The sequence below is a fragment of the Pteropus alecto genome, unplaced genomic scaffold (assembly GCF_000325575.1).
Source record: "Pteropus alecto unplaced genomic scaffold, ASM32557v1 scaffold3, whole genome shotgun sequence".
Taxonomy (NCBI): domain Eukaryota; kingdom Metazoa; phylum Chordata; class Mammalia; order Chiroptera; family Pteropodidae; genus Pteropus; species Pteropus alecto.
Genome location: NW_006442484.1, coordinates 56,403,148 through 56,417,510, shown reverse-complemented (window position 1 = coordinate 56,417,510; position 14,363 = coordinate 56,403,148). Strand labels below are relative to the sequence as shown.

The window sequence follows — 14,363 nt, the reverse complement described above, 5'->3', positions numbered from 1 at the left end:
CTCTTTCAACCTGGGATCAGACGTTCGCAATCCTGTAGATTTGAGTGCCTGTTTTTAAAAAAATAAGAGTTTGTAAATATATAGTGCAAATAATGTATATGTTTATTCTAACTACAAAAGTTTTTTTTTTTTTTCCTGTATGTACATAAACACTTCTACCCAGGACCTGAATATGTATATGGCATTTTAGTGTCACTATTACCCACTTTCTGGACAAGTTTCTCATTCTTTCTTTCATTTTCTTTCACTGATTACCTTGAAATAAGCATGATGAAAATTTAAAAACATAGTAAGAGAAATAGTGTCAGTCAGAATCTACATATCAAATGACCTTTAAGACTACATTTCAATATTATTGTATTACTGATTCAGTATTACTGATTTTTAAAAAGTTTAACATAGAACAATATAAAAACTTACTGTAATAAATTTATGAACGGGTATTTTCTCTTGTCCTTCTGCAATTGTATAGAACAGCAAATCTTCCAAACTAGGTAATAGACCCTGTTTTATTTTACTAAAGGGGGAAAAAGATGACAAAATTAATCCTTGTGTGAACATTCTAATGAATTTTAGCTACATCCATTATGAAATAATCATTGAACCAGACTACAGCTGAACTGATCTATTCATCAAAACTACTGTCACATTAAATGCTCATTTACCAATCAAGCCAGTGTTACTGAAACCACACTGAAAAACAAGTAAAGATTCATTAATAGATATTTTTTAATCCCAGGTCTTGAAATCTTGATTACTATTTCTAGTTGTGCTAATGCCTAGCTATCTGTTATGGTGGTAGCTTCCTGTACAGCCTAACACAATCACTCAATAATTAAAGAGCTCAGCAAATGTTCAGGTAACAGTCAACACATATTTTTTTTAATATGATGACTATATTTATGTATTATTCAAATAATTAAACTGATAATAAAATATGAGGGAGGAAGCAATTAAGTACCAGACAGTAAAGGTTAGCACACAAGTTTTGAATCCTGGCTATAATACTAAACTGAGTCACTTTGTGTAAATTAACCTGTGATTCAGTTTCCTCACCTGAATAATAATGACTACCTCACAGGGTTATTGTGAGGATCAGGTGATTTGATACAGTCAATGCCTTTAGATTAGAACACTGCCTGGCAGAGAGTAAGTAGCCAATTCATGGTAGCTGTAGTTATTATTTCTAAAGTGATCTAGGCTTACACATACAGATCAAATGCTATAAATCATAAAGATTGTTAGAATAAAAATTTTACCATAAAAAAATACATTAAAATCTTAATTAACTAATAACCTTGTATAGTAAGATGCTATAATTAACCAAACTTTTAAACAAGAAAGGATATTTTTCTATCCATTGAAAAGCTTTCAAGTAAACAAACTACAATAAACTTATTAAATTTTTTGGGGGGGGCTCTGAAATGGAAATTAACAGATTACATTATTCTGTACATTAATTATTGTCGTAAGCATTACAATGATGTTATAAGAATTACAGATTTAAGGCAGATGACTCTCTTCCCTACTAATAATCATCACTATTAAAATAGCAGAGGGAAATATATATCTGTGCACATGTGTATACATTTGTGTGTATGTATAAAATATTCTGGAAAAAAACATTACCTGTGCTTCAAGAAAGCAAGAGAGAAAATTACAGAGGAGGGAGGGACTATTTGTTTTCTTAAATTCAGACCTTATTATCAATTTGGACTAGCCAGAGGTATAACGGCAACTTTCAAAAGAAAACCGTGTAATTAATTATTTAGTAAAATAAACTGTCACACAACATAAGGCTGTTTAAAATTGTGTTTTTATACTGTTAAAAGGAGCTTTTCTAACTGTCCAAATAGTTCCTGGATTAGCCAGATTACATAATAGTTCCAAACTTTAGAAAGACCACATGGATTTAGTTATTTCCTAATATAATTACTCCCCTCACTATTAGTGGTCTCTATTTCTATCTTAAAAGACAATAGAATATACACTTGGTTCACAGAGCATATATATATAAGCAAATATAAAATTTCTCCTAAAAATATTAATGTTGGTATTAATATACTTTATACACGTGTTCAAAGTTATTACCAACTATTAAAGTCAGCCTTAAAATACATGAATTTCATGCTCATGTTTTGTAAAAACTAACACATAGAATTATAATTTAATGACATATCCTGGACCTATAATTATTCCCTGAAATAATTTTGACTCTTAGAGAACTTTTAAAAATGTATTTGGGATATTTTTAAAATAAAAGTAAAAACTGATCAATCACTTATGTTCTAAATACTCAAGTGTTTTGCATACATTCTACTTTAATCCCTCCAATGATCTTAAACAGAAGGTACTATTATTATCCAAAATATAGTATGGTTCTGGTACACACTAGAAACTCAATAAATTTATTATTTGTTGAAAAGATGAATGACACTATACTTATTTCACAGATCAAGAAAACAGAGTCTCAGACAGATGAAACTTCCCAAAACTGCACTGTGGCAGATACAGATTTAGAACCCCCGTTTCTCTGAATACAGAATCTAAACCATTTATCCCTACAGTATACTTACTGGCTCTTACTAGCTAGTTATTACTGTTACAAGGCACAATTTTTCTTGCTCTTACCCTGATCTAAAACTATTAGTGTTCAACAATACTAATGACTTAATATTTAAAGAAAAATTGAGCCAGCTGTCAAAAAAATAAATAAAATCAGTTGAAATAACATACCAATTATTTACAGAAAATGGTTTGTCAGATACACTTCAGATAGTGGTAGTTTATCACTTTTAAAAACTGCAGAATAAGCTTTCTATGTATTTATTACACCAGTAAATGGTATTTGCTTTGCCTAAAAGCTATGTAAATAACATAAAATATGTATACACTTCTTTAGCTTATGGTACATAGTGCAAAAGAATTAAAGGGATGTAATTGCCACAGCTAGCTAAAAGGTAATTATTTACTAGCTTTTGGATAAGAAACTAATTTTTATCCATAGGAGAGAGATTTAAGTCATCTCTAAAAATATGCTCACAAAATAAAGGGTCAAAATTGATTTAAAAAAAAAAAGATAAAAGAAAGTACTACTATCTTAACATTTAAAAGCTCAGGCTGATCAGAGAATAAGTTAGCTTCAATAGTCTGGTGAACAAAAAAACGCAAGATTCTCCTCAAACTTTCAAACAGGTAGAAATTACTCCAGAGATCTTTCTTGATATTAGCCCCTTTATTCTCCCCAAACTGATTATGGCTTTGTGGCAACACTTCACAATAACGTATTCTCTATTAAAATTCAAAAGCTAAAACCTTAGTTTTCAATAACTACACATTAATTAGAAAATCCTTGAGAATTATTTAAGTTTTAATGACAAAAAAATAGATTATAGCAAGCTTTCAAACTGTAACATCAATAATTATTAACAAACTTTAGTGAGCTCTCCAGATTCCCTACAGAAAAACATAAAATGGTTATGTGACACTCAGCAACTAAAATAGGATATACATAGATTAACAAGTCCAAAGAAAAATCTGTTTCATACCTTTTTATTCCTTTCATTCTCCCTCATTTCCTTTCTAATTTCTGCTTTTAAAGTCCTTTCACTATCATTTTGTTCCTTCTTTTACCTATTCCTTCCCCTACTTTATAGTCAAAAAACACCTGCCTAAAAAATAGAAATGATTTCTTTAAAAAAATTTTTTTTAATTCCCATGTATCTAACTGCTATCTATAACCCGTACAACATTGTTAGTTCCTGCTTATAAACTACAAGGGGAATAGAACATGTACTTAATGAGAAATTACAGGAACTATAGAATCCAGTCAGTGAAAAATTACTTTACTGTGGACTAATAAAGTAAAGCTTTTTTAGAATAGATGGAATTTGAGCTAGACTTGAAAGATGGGTAGAAGCTGGAAACATGGCAACAAAAGGGGATTTGGGGCAAAGGGAATATAACAGCCAAAGTGAACGTAAGCATTCAATGGATGTTTATAAAGAACAGCAAACAACTAGAAAACAAGATACATGAATTAAGGTGCCTATTTCTACCCATGAGGTATTAAAATATCTAATTTAATTTTCAGGGTTGAGAGAATCTAAATAAGTCAACCAAAAAATGAGGAAACCACATCCTAAAAAATTTACATATGGAGTTTAATTCAGAGCCAATTTCAGTAACATGAAAAGCACTATCTTTGTTTACTCATCAACCAGTTTCCCAATACCAAAGGACAATTAAAGCTCCTCAGTCTGGTACTGTTCTCTGTAACTTGGCTTTGTACTATCTATTCTTAACAACTTATAATTCACCAAAGTAATTGACTAGACTCACTGACTTACTTGGAAGTAAATCCTACTAGTTCATCTTTGTTACCAAATATGCCTTCAGTTTATAAACTTCCTCTTCCTATACCTTTAAGGTATTAAGGATCATTCCAATCATTTTGGAGGGCTTTCCCCAATCAGATTCGCTATACTCTTTTTAGCATGCACTGGATGCATCGCTTAAAGTTTTGTACTTCTCTCACATAGCCTATTATGTGCTAAGCACTGCAGATATAAGGATGAATAAAGGAAGGTTGCTGTCTAAGAGAGCCAAGACTACAGCAATGTAGCAAGTACTATGACAGAAAAGTAAGAAAATTATCAAGTACAAATAAAGCATTCGATTTTGCCTTGATGAGTGGAGGAAATCAAGAAAGTTTATTATTTATCATTAGGAGCAATACTGCAAACTTGCCCTCATCAGTTCAAAATTTTATAAATTAAAAACTCCACTATTAAATGAAAGAAGAAAAATGAAAAGCAAGTTTTATTAAGAACTGCAAAATAAGAGGATAAAAACTTAAATGAACTATACTGCCTTATTTTGTTAAATAACCTTTGATACTACCTGACCTCTCCAAACTATAAACCTTCAAGGCTTACGGTAGCATCAGATCATCAAAAAAAATTTTTCCAAGTTAAAAAGAGACCCACTAACAGAATACAAAATAATGCTTTGGTGTTTTAGGTCCTCATTTAAAAAGATGATCTTTAAAAGATTTGAGTCATTTCTAAATCAGTTTATCAATTTGAATTTAGAGTGATCTCACTGATAGTGTCCATCAACACCATCAAATAACAGACTAAATTCATGAAGTTGAAAGCTGAATTGAAGATGGCTGACTACATAACATTATAAGTCTGAAAAAGTGACAAATTCTGCTTATTCTCCGAGACACTTGGCCCCGTGGCTAATTGTTGGTAAAATTTAAAAAGAGAAATCGTTCATCTTTTAAAACTTTACTGTTTAAAAAAAAAAAAGGACCTTCTCTTGTTTTATCTTAAAATTCTAAGTGGTAAAGCAAGGTGGGTAAACTATCCCCAGTTTACAGGTCAGGACAGAATCAAAGTCAAGCAGCATGACCAATGTCATACAACTCTTAAGTTGCCAAAAAAGAATTAGTCCAAGAAAGCTTGGTTCCTAGTCCTATATTCTTCCTGTTACGTGTGAATGAAAAAAGGGCCACATACTAACCCTGACAAATTCAAGGTAGGCCCACATGGTGATGCCATACAAACAAAAAGACCAAGAATAATCAAGTAACCCATGGGTGGTCTGAACATAAAAATTTCTAACTAAAAGCAGGTCATGGTGGGTAGTTATGGCTGAGGTCTGTAGCTTCCTTGACAAAGGTCGATCTTTGAAACTATCTATTGTCTTGGTGCATTTAAGGCACAATGACCAGCACCAGAACACTAAACCACATTGTTATCTTGTTGCCCACATACCTTCTATGTGTACTAGAAATGTTAACCATCCTGTACTCATCGATGTAAAAGAAGTATGTGTCTCTCCATTTTACTTTTTATCCAATCTGAAATTGCCCCACTGCTTTCTCCTGCTTCCCTAATCTACCACCAATGAATTTTATGTAACCCTCCCTACATAATTTCTTTACAATCTCCTTTGATTCTAATGTATAAAACAAGCTGCAAAACTGCCAATCGCTGGAGCATTTTCTCAATCTGCTGAGATTTTGCTTCCCAACAATTGTCAGTTTGGCTCAAATAAACTTTCATAAGACTTTTCTTAGGTTGGAAGTTCTTTCATCAACATATGCCACACCAACTGTGCTCAGTTGTTAGCCCTCCATTTTAGAAGGAATAACTGGAGCTTGTTCAGAACAACAAAAAACAAGACTCCTTACATAATGAAGAATATCTAACCAAAATGCTAATAATTACTTATATTATGACTAAATTTTTGTTCTGCCTTGTTAAAATACATCCTATACAAAGTAAGGATGAGATTACATTATATTAGGGCTACTGTTCTGACTGGACTTTATTGAAATTTATTCAGGAGAGCCACAGTAAGAAGCACAAAAGCCAGCTTTCAGTGAGGAAGTGGCTAGGCATATCAGTTAATGGCAATTTGTTCAAGTGTAAAGGTTTAGAAGTCTAACCTAGGGGAGCAATCTACCTTTCTCTGATGGGATGATAAGGATATGGCAGATCACATCCCTAATGCCCAACTCTGTTAGTCCTTCCAACCACATATTCTTTCAGTCAAGTATCTTTTAATAAACCATTCAAGTTGTAAAAATAGATATTATGTGAATTATGTCACTTCAACCCCTTTAATACTAGAGATGATTTTTTCAAACTAACTAAAATATATAAGTAGAAATTAATGAAAGGCAAACTTCGGCTACTCATAAAACAAAACAGCTCTGAAAATGGAATGGGGTGCCTTTTAAGGGAGTGAACTCTCTTGTCAAAGAAGTATTCAAGCAGAGATGAAGAACAACCTATAGGGACTATAACAGAAGTAAAAAAGACATCAGCTGGGGAGATGGGTTTTTAAGGTCTCTTCCAATCTTGAACCTAAAAAAGTAATCGATTCAACACAGTATTTTATTATCCTAACATTAAATGAAAACAAAACAAAACATTCTAATGTTGTATGAACTTGGTTAGGTCATTTAATATCTGTGGCCAGTTTATAAAATATGTAAAATGAGGTGGAATTAAATGTCTTCATTGTCATTTCCAACTGTAATTCTGTTTTTGAGTTGATAAAAATAGATGACCTCCTAAATTCCTGTACTAAAGAACATAAATTTTACTGACTCAGGATCTATGTACACATAAAGGACCCATGTACACACATTTTACACATAAAGCTCAATTATCTGGGTTCTTTTAAAAACTAAGGAGAACACTTAATGACACTGAACTGTACACTTAAAAATGGTTAAAACAGTAAATTTTGTTATATGTATTTTACCATTTTTTTATTTAAAAAGCTAAGGGGAATTAGGTACAGAAGGTGAGAGTTAGGGAAAATAGCTACAGTAGAGAAATGAAAGACAGGAACACATGTAGCAACTGATACAAGATTAAAAAACCAGGAAAGAACAAATTCATTCACAGCAGAACCAATCAGAGTATGAAAGAATACTTTATACAACTAAATACAGTTTAGTGCAGGGATCACTAACAGCAAACTATAGCAAGGAGACACCTGTTTTATAAATAAAGTTTTATTACAAAACAGCCATGGCATATTCATTTACCTATTGTCTATGGCTGCTCTGCTACAACAGCCGATTTGAAAAGTTTTAACAGAGACCAGACAGCCTGAGAAGCCAAGAATATGTATGTACTATTTGGCCCTTCAGAGGAAGCTTGCCAACACCACTTGCCTGAGAGCATCACTGTATTTTAGCACAGTATAGTAATGCGACCTCATAGTAAACATTAAGTCGAACAAGAAATGTTAAACTCTATTCATTATAATATTTTAATATAGCAGGAAAATGTGCAACATTTTTAAGGAAGCTTCCACCAAGAATAGTTTAGAAATAAAATAATGTTTGATGTCTGAGGCTAACAGTGAATACAACTGGATGATGATGATACACAGAAGCCATTCATAATATTTTTTTGGGGGGGAATTTTTTAAAATGTAAATGGTGCTTACTATTATACATCCCGGAAACAGGATATTAGAATAGCAGACTAGGACAACATAGTAGAGATTTACAAGTTTAAAACTTAACAGATGTGGTTCTTCTGATTACAGCGATTATATATACTTATGGGAAATCTTAAAAGTTGCTATAAGGAGACAGGAAAAGCAATGTCCATTCACACAGACCACAGCTATTAATATTACTTTGGCTTATTTCCCTTTATTACTTTTTTAAAGCATTTTTTTCAAAGCTTAAGATGACTTGAGATATCATACCACAAAAAAATTTGTATTCTAACTTTTGGCTTAAGATTATATTTTCTAATATCCCTAAAAATTATCTGTATATATTTTAAATAACTGAATAGACTCTTATATGTATGCACTATAATTGACTTAACCATTCCACTAATGTTAAACCCAAGTTTTCCTCACTTTTCTCTAATATGCATAATACTGTGCTAAAAATATTAGTGAATAAATCTTTCTAGACCTGTTTATTTTGTTAGCCTAGATTCCTAAAAAGGTAGGAATATATTTAAAGTTCTTCATATGGTTTAAAAACTGTTCTTCAGAAAGTCTGTACTTTTTAAATAACTCTCACCAAGAATCTAAGGAAGTACCTACGTCATTTAAAATAGCCTCATTAATATAACAATTTAAAAATCTTTAGAAGCCTGCATGAGAAATTAGTAAGCAAAAAAATATGTATTTCTAAATCCTGAAAGTTATTAACTTTTTGTTCATTAGGCAATATCAATAGTTCTGTGCTTTAAAATCAGTGCTTTCACTATAAATATTCCTTTAGTGAGCAAATAATGTCACATACCAATCAGAGAATATTTCCCAAAGACACATAACCATTTTTCTTCTACTACATTGTAGGTGGTCAGAAAAAAACACCAAATGCAGTAATCAGTCTTGTGCACTGTGTTTCATAACCAAAGCAATTTTATCCCTGAGTAGGTTCCAAGATAAAATCATAGTAACATTGTCTGTACCTGAAAGCTATTTATAACACTTAGAAATATCATTAGTAACTATTTTTATAAATATATACGTTCACTAGGCTTTCTTAAGCATTCCTCCTAATAGCAAATGACTTAAAAGGTAAAAAAGCACACACAGGCAACTCCTTGATTTATAAAGGGTTTAAGATTGGGCTCTTAAAAGGATGCAAATCCTACAATTAGACTTTCAGTTTCTACAGCCATAACTTTTCTTTACCTCAATACCACAAGAAGGAAGTACTATAGCTTTTTACCGATTTCAAATAATTTTTTAAAACTCAAATAAACCCACAAATATCTTCAACAAACTTCTCAAGGTGGCATTTATCTTTTTCAAACTGAAATAGTGCCTCCATTTATGTTTCCCTTCATACTGCCTCACGAAAAAGACTGAATTCTATTTGGTAGTCATATCTTGAATTAGTTGATTTTGAAGTACACAAACTTCTTTGAAAAACAGTTAAGACTGGAAATAAGCAGCTAAAACTCAAGAAGACAAAACTTCAGGATCTAATTCATGCTCTTTCAGTGAACTAAGTAGCATGCAGTCTGTTAATTATAAATTATGAAGATTATCAATGGCTAGACATGTGATTTAATGTACACATAAGGCATAAAATTTTATAATGCTACTAAAACAAAACTAAACTCATTAGAAAACCAAAAAAAATTTTTAATATTGAGGAGATCACAAATAAAATGACTGAAGGATTCATTGAGAAGCCACTCCCAAATTAACTATGCTTTCAATCTTGATTTTAAGTGAACTGAAAATATGTTCACTTTTACAAATTAAAAGCAAATGCATTATTAAAGGATCATAACACAATTCGTCACCTATTTCAGAGGTTTTATCTTTTGATTCCAAAATACATTATCTATATCTGCAAAATACTCACAACTATATTATCAGTACTGTTCTATAGACCTAATTCAATATTTGCTGAAATGTGTAACTTTTAATCTTATTTTGAAATTTAATTTAATCTTATTTTGAAATTCAATTCTCACAGCATAGGATATAATGATTCTTTGCCCTTAGCTTCCCATTTATTAAGAATAAATATGAACTTCCAAAACAAAGTCATAGTATCTAAAGCTAGATGAAATCATTTTTGCTTGTACTTTCACTCTTAACAGTATTTTTAATTATGCTTCTTTAATTAAAAATACATTTTTAAAATGCCATGACACTGTGTTGATGAGCAAACACACAATTATTGCATCATGAGCATGCAGTTTTTAACTGATACTACCAAGCTGCCCTCCAATATAGCTGAACTAATTTATACTTCCACCAGCAATATGAGTTCCCATTTCCCATACCCTTTGCATCACCTGATTTAACTTAACTGGCAACCTGATAAGAGGGAAAATGATCTCATTGTTGTTTTAATGCAATACTTTCAATATTGTACCCTGTATGAAATACCCACTTTCTAAAAGACATACATGTATTGATATTTTCCCAGCCTTGTCCTTCTCTATTATATCTCTTTATCTTTCTAATAATAAAATGCTCAAACAAAAAGTTTGTTAAAAATGCCCTGTCATCCCCATCTGCCAACCCTTCCCAAGGACCCTAGAATATACACTTCTGGGCTTTACAGAAATGAAGCATGTCATGCTTGACAGAGAAGAGACATGGTGATAAAAATGGCCATGGTGGGCAACCAGTGCCATAAAGGTTAATCAAGAATCTTACATACTACAGCATGGTTTGTGACTTTAATATAATATTCATTCCAGTCCATACAGGTTTTCTGGAAGAACAGTGATATTATGAGATTAAAATTCTATTATTAATTTCAAAACATTATTCAAAATAAACTGAAATCAGACAACATAATGGATATTGGGAAACATTTTAAATTTGAAGTCATCAGATACATGGAGCTAAATGTGAGAACAGAGCTGGATGAAAGATGAAATACTACCTACACAAAAGAGTCAAAGCTGAGAGAAGGGATATGCTGTTGAGTAGGCAGACAAGTAAAAAAGAAACAAAGGCCTCAGCCTCATGGTTTACTCAGTAAGCAAACCAAAAAGGAGTCAGGAAAGCACAGAGAACAACTTCAAAAATGAAGAGACAACAAAGTGGGTTTCAAAATAATAGAATGACTATAACAAAATTAAATAAGAGCGCTACATGGAAAACTGATCATTACATTTTTTCCATAAAATATTTAAGATAATAGTAAAATCTTAGGCTAAACCAGGAATCTAAACCAGAAATGAAGTTGGTTGAAGGAAATGTATAGCCTAACATGACTGGTTCAAAGAGTATGACTATGGAAAAAAGATAAAGTAGGTAACTTGTTTATATCCCACCTCCTTCCAGAACATGATACAATACAGTTAATAAAATATTAAGTTAGACCAAGGAAAGGAGGAAAAGTAAATATCCCAGCCATGTGAACTAATAAAATTGCTAGTTATATATTAAAAATTCGCTCCGAGCTTACTGGTAAGCAGGGCAAAAAGGTACATAATGCAAATTGCATAGTTTCATATAAGTACAACAATTTCTCAACAGAAATTTTTTCTGGAAACTAAAAAAATTAAAAGAAATTTCTCATGTGAACCTAAAGTATAAAGGCCAATATCCGTGTCAGCTTTTAGGATAAACAAAGCAATTTTATCCCTATTTAATAGTTATGTTGTATTTAACACATGCCAAATATTGTTCTAAGCCCTTTATGAAATGTTAACTCATTTTTCACCTGGCTATTTCTTTTAATAATCCTCTATAAAACCTGGCAGAATCTGGAGTGAGTGCTGGCACTCCAGGTGGCTTGCTGATGGAGGGATGACCTATGCTTTGGAAGCTGAGCATTAGAAAGGATAACAGGATCAACTGGAAGCTTACCTCCCAAAATAAGAGAAATGTTTATCACATAAAGGCAAAATGGAAGGAGTCAAAGGAGGAAAGCTACATTTGGAAACCACATTATTCAGAAAATAGAATCTTAAACCAGATTTTTTAAATGTTTTCACAATCTTGAAGTCAGTACTCGGAGACAGCTGGGATTCACTCTTGAAATCCTTGATTGAAAGTGCTCAGGATTATACAGGTATACTTCATTTTATTACACTTCATTTACTTCACAAGTGTTGAGTTTTTTTTTACAAACTGAAGGCAAGACCCTCCACCAGCAGAAAGATTATAACTCACTTTTTAATTACAATACTGACATTATGGTGGTATGAAACGGAACCCATATCTGTCTATGTCTGTACTTGGATTGTTCCTGAACCAGTCTAGCTATTACTCCAAACTTTGGTGGCAAAAAAAATAAACTCCTTTGAACTAAGGTAAACAAGGTTATCACACTGGCCAAACTCCCAGGGAATCGGAGCAAATATTCTTAAAGGATTCTCTGCCTAGAATGATTTTCTTTGTGGGCTGGGAGAGACAGAACTGGCTATTTTTTATGTAGGGCTGTCAATAAGTATTAGCCAAAACAGTATTTCAAAGTTATTGCTAAGAGATGACTTATTTTAGAAGGCAAAGAAGGTCGAAGCTTCTGGAAAACATGTACATTACAAAAGGAGATCAGCTTCCCATCTGACGAGGGAAAAAAAGAGGGACATTGAAAAGACAGACCGGAATACATTTTTAACAGAAACCAGTTCCCATTCTATAGCTTTTAAGGACAATTTTTAAATGCTAGTAATTGCATTTTGCAATTCCATAACTCTGGGCACAAGTATTTAAACTAGTCACTTGCCTGATAAACCAGATGATAAGGTAAGAGTACCAAATGAGGTTAAGCATACACATTCTAGTCCCTAAAAAACATTAGAGAAGAAATTTAACAAAAGTCTAGCTTTTTAGAACCTGAAGAGGTTTGAATTATCCAACTGAAGATGTTAAATAACCTGCCCAGGCTAAATTATCACACAATTCCACAAATTTTATGGCACTAAATCATCACACAATTCCACAAATTTTGCCCATCACCAAGTGATTTTTTAAAAATAACATTTTTTGTTTAATATAAATGTTACATAAATATCTAACCACTGGCTGTATACTTGAAATTAGTAATAAAATAAAATGCTAAAAAAAGAACCAAATTCAAGAAAGTAATTTTAAAAATAACATTTTTTCAGTCTGGGAAACGATGTTAGCTTGGAATGTTTTCGAAAGGTGCCAACTTCAATTACAGGAAACATTTAGCAGATGAGAGTGAAAATATAAGAATTATGCTCTGAGTCTGACTTAAGGTACTCTGGGGCTGGAGATAGTAACATAAATGAAAGAGAGGCAGTAAAGGTCATGTAATGTTAGTACAACGCCAGAAAAATAGTAGGATATAAAGAAAGCAGACAGGTAAATTTGTACCCACACTGGGAAAACAAAGTTTGTGTCCATTTATATAATACAAGACAAAACAGCCAGGAAACTGCTTCGCATATTGTGTACGAAAAACCAATTCTGTTTTAAGACTAAACTGCTATGTGGTATAGACGAATTAACATCCTATCACAATTTAAGTATTCAACTCGAACTTTTAAGTTAGTGTTTTATCTGTCGCCACATTTCACCTTGGCTATACTTTTATTTTCAAAAACTCGCCCATCTCAAGCAAGACATTAGATAGGCCACAGCCAGTCCCCAGTGCAAACAGGTGGTCTGACTGAGTGCCCCATCTTCTGGGCCATGTGACCCTTTTCCTCCTTATCTCGTTTCAGAAACATTATTTCCGGTGCCCCAGATGGCTATACACACGCCTGAAGGAGCCACTCCAGAAATATTAGGAATACTCTGCCACGTTAAGCTTCCAAAGATAAGTGGCAGAGATCGAAGAAGGGCAGAGAGGAAACTCGAGCCTGGAAAAGCGACGAGTCAGGAAGGCACAGACTTTGCTCAGCGCTAGACTCCTAAATGTCACTTGGTGTAGATGTTCGTGTGGCATCACCCACGAAAGGCTGGGCGAGCGCCCAGATGCTGCAGCCCAGAGCCAGGACGCGGAGCACGCGGCGTGGGCCAGGCAGCCGCAGCTCCAGGGTGGGTGGGAGGCGAGGGTGGGCCAGACTGGCCCTTCCACGGCTCCACCCGGGCGGCCAGCGGCGGAGGCGGGGAAGGGAAGTGAGGGCCCAGCGCAGGGGCACCGGCAGGGAAGGCTCGGGCGCGGCTGGGCCTAATCACATGGCGCAGAAGGCGCAGGCCGCCCGGCATCTCTTTCTTTCTCGAACCTCTGCTTTCATCCCGCCCCACCTCCCCGTGGGCCCCTCCCGGGTCCCGGCCCCACGCAGGCTGAAGTCTCCTCTGCCTCGCGGAGACACTCACTTTTCGCCTGAGGCCACCAACTCCTTGCCCTCGCTGTTGACGAACGCGTCCGTCTCTCCGGGGCCGTCCTTGGGGCCGGGCGCCGG

At 33.8% G+C, this 14,363-nt stretch overlaps 1 protein-coding gene across 2 annotated transcripts in view; it reads right to left on the bottom strand.

Annotated features, from left to right (window-relative positions):
• The window catches only part of GLS (glutaminase), a 69,862-nt gene extending 55,500 nt beyond the window's left edge, over window positions 1-14,362 (bottom strand). The window contains exons 1-3 of one of the 2 annotated variants that reach the window (XM_015596551.1): window positions 14,278-14,362; window positions 421-517; window positions 1-48 (exon numbers count right to left, since the gene is read on the bottom strand). The exon at window positions 1-48 is cut by the window's left edge and continues 69 nt beyond it. The gene's annotated coding sequence lies outside the window, so the exon portion shown is untranslated. The remainder of the gene's footprint in view (window positions 49-420; window positions 518-14,277) is intronic. The other variant, XM_015596550.2, reaches the window with a different exon arrangement.
• Between the last annotated feature and the right edge of the window lies 1 nt (window position 14,363).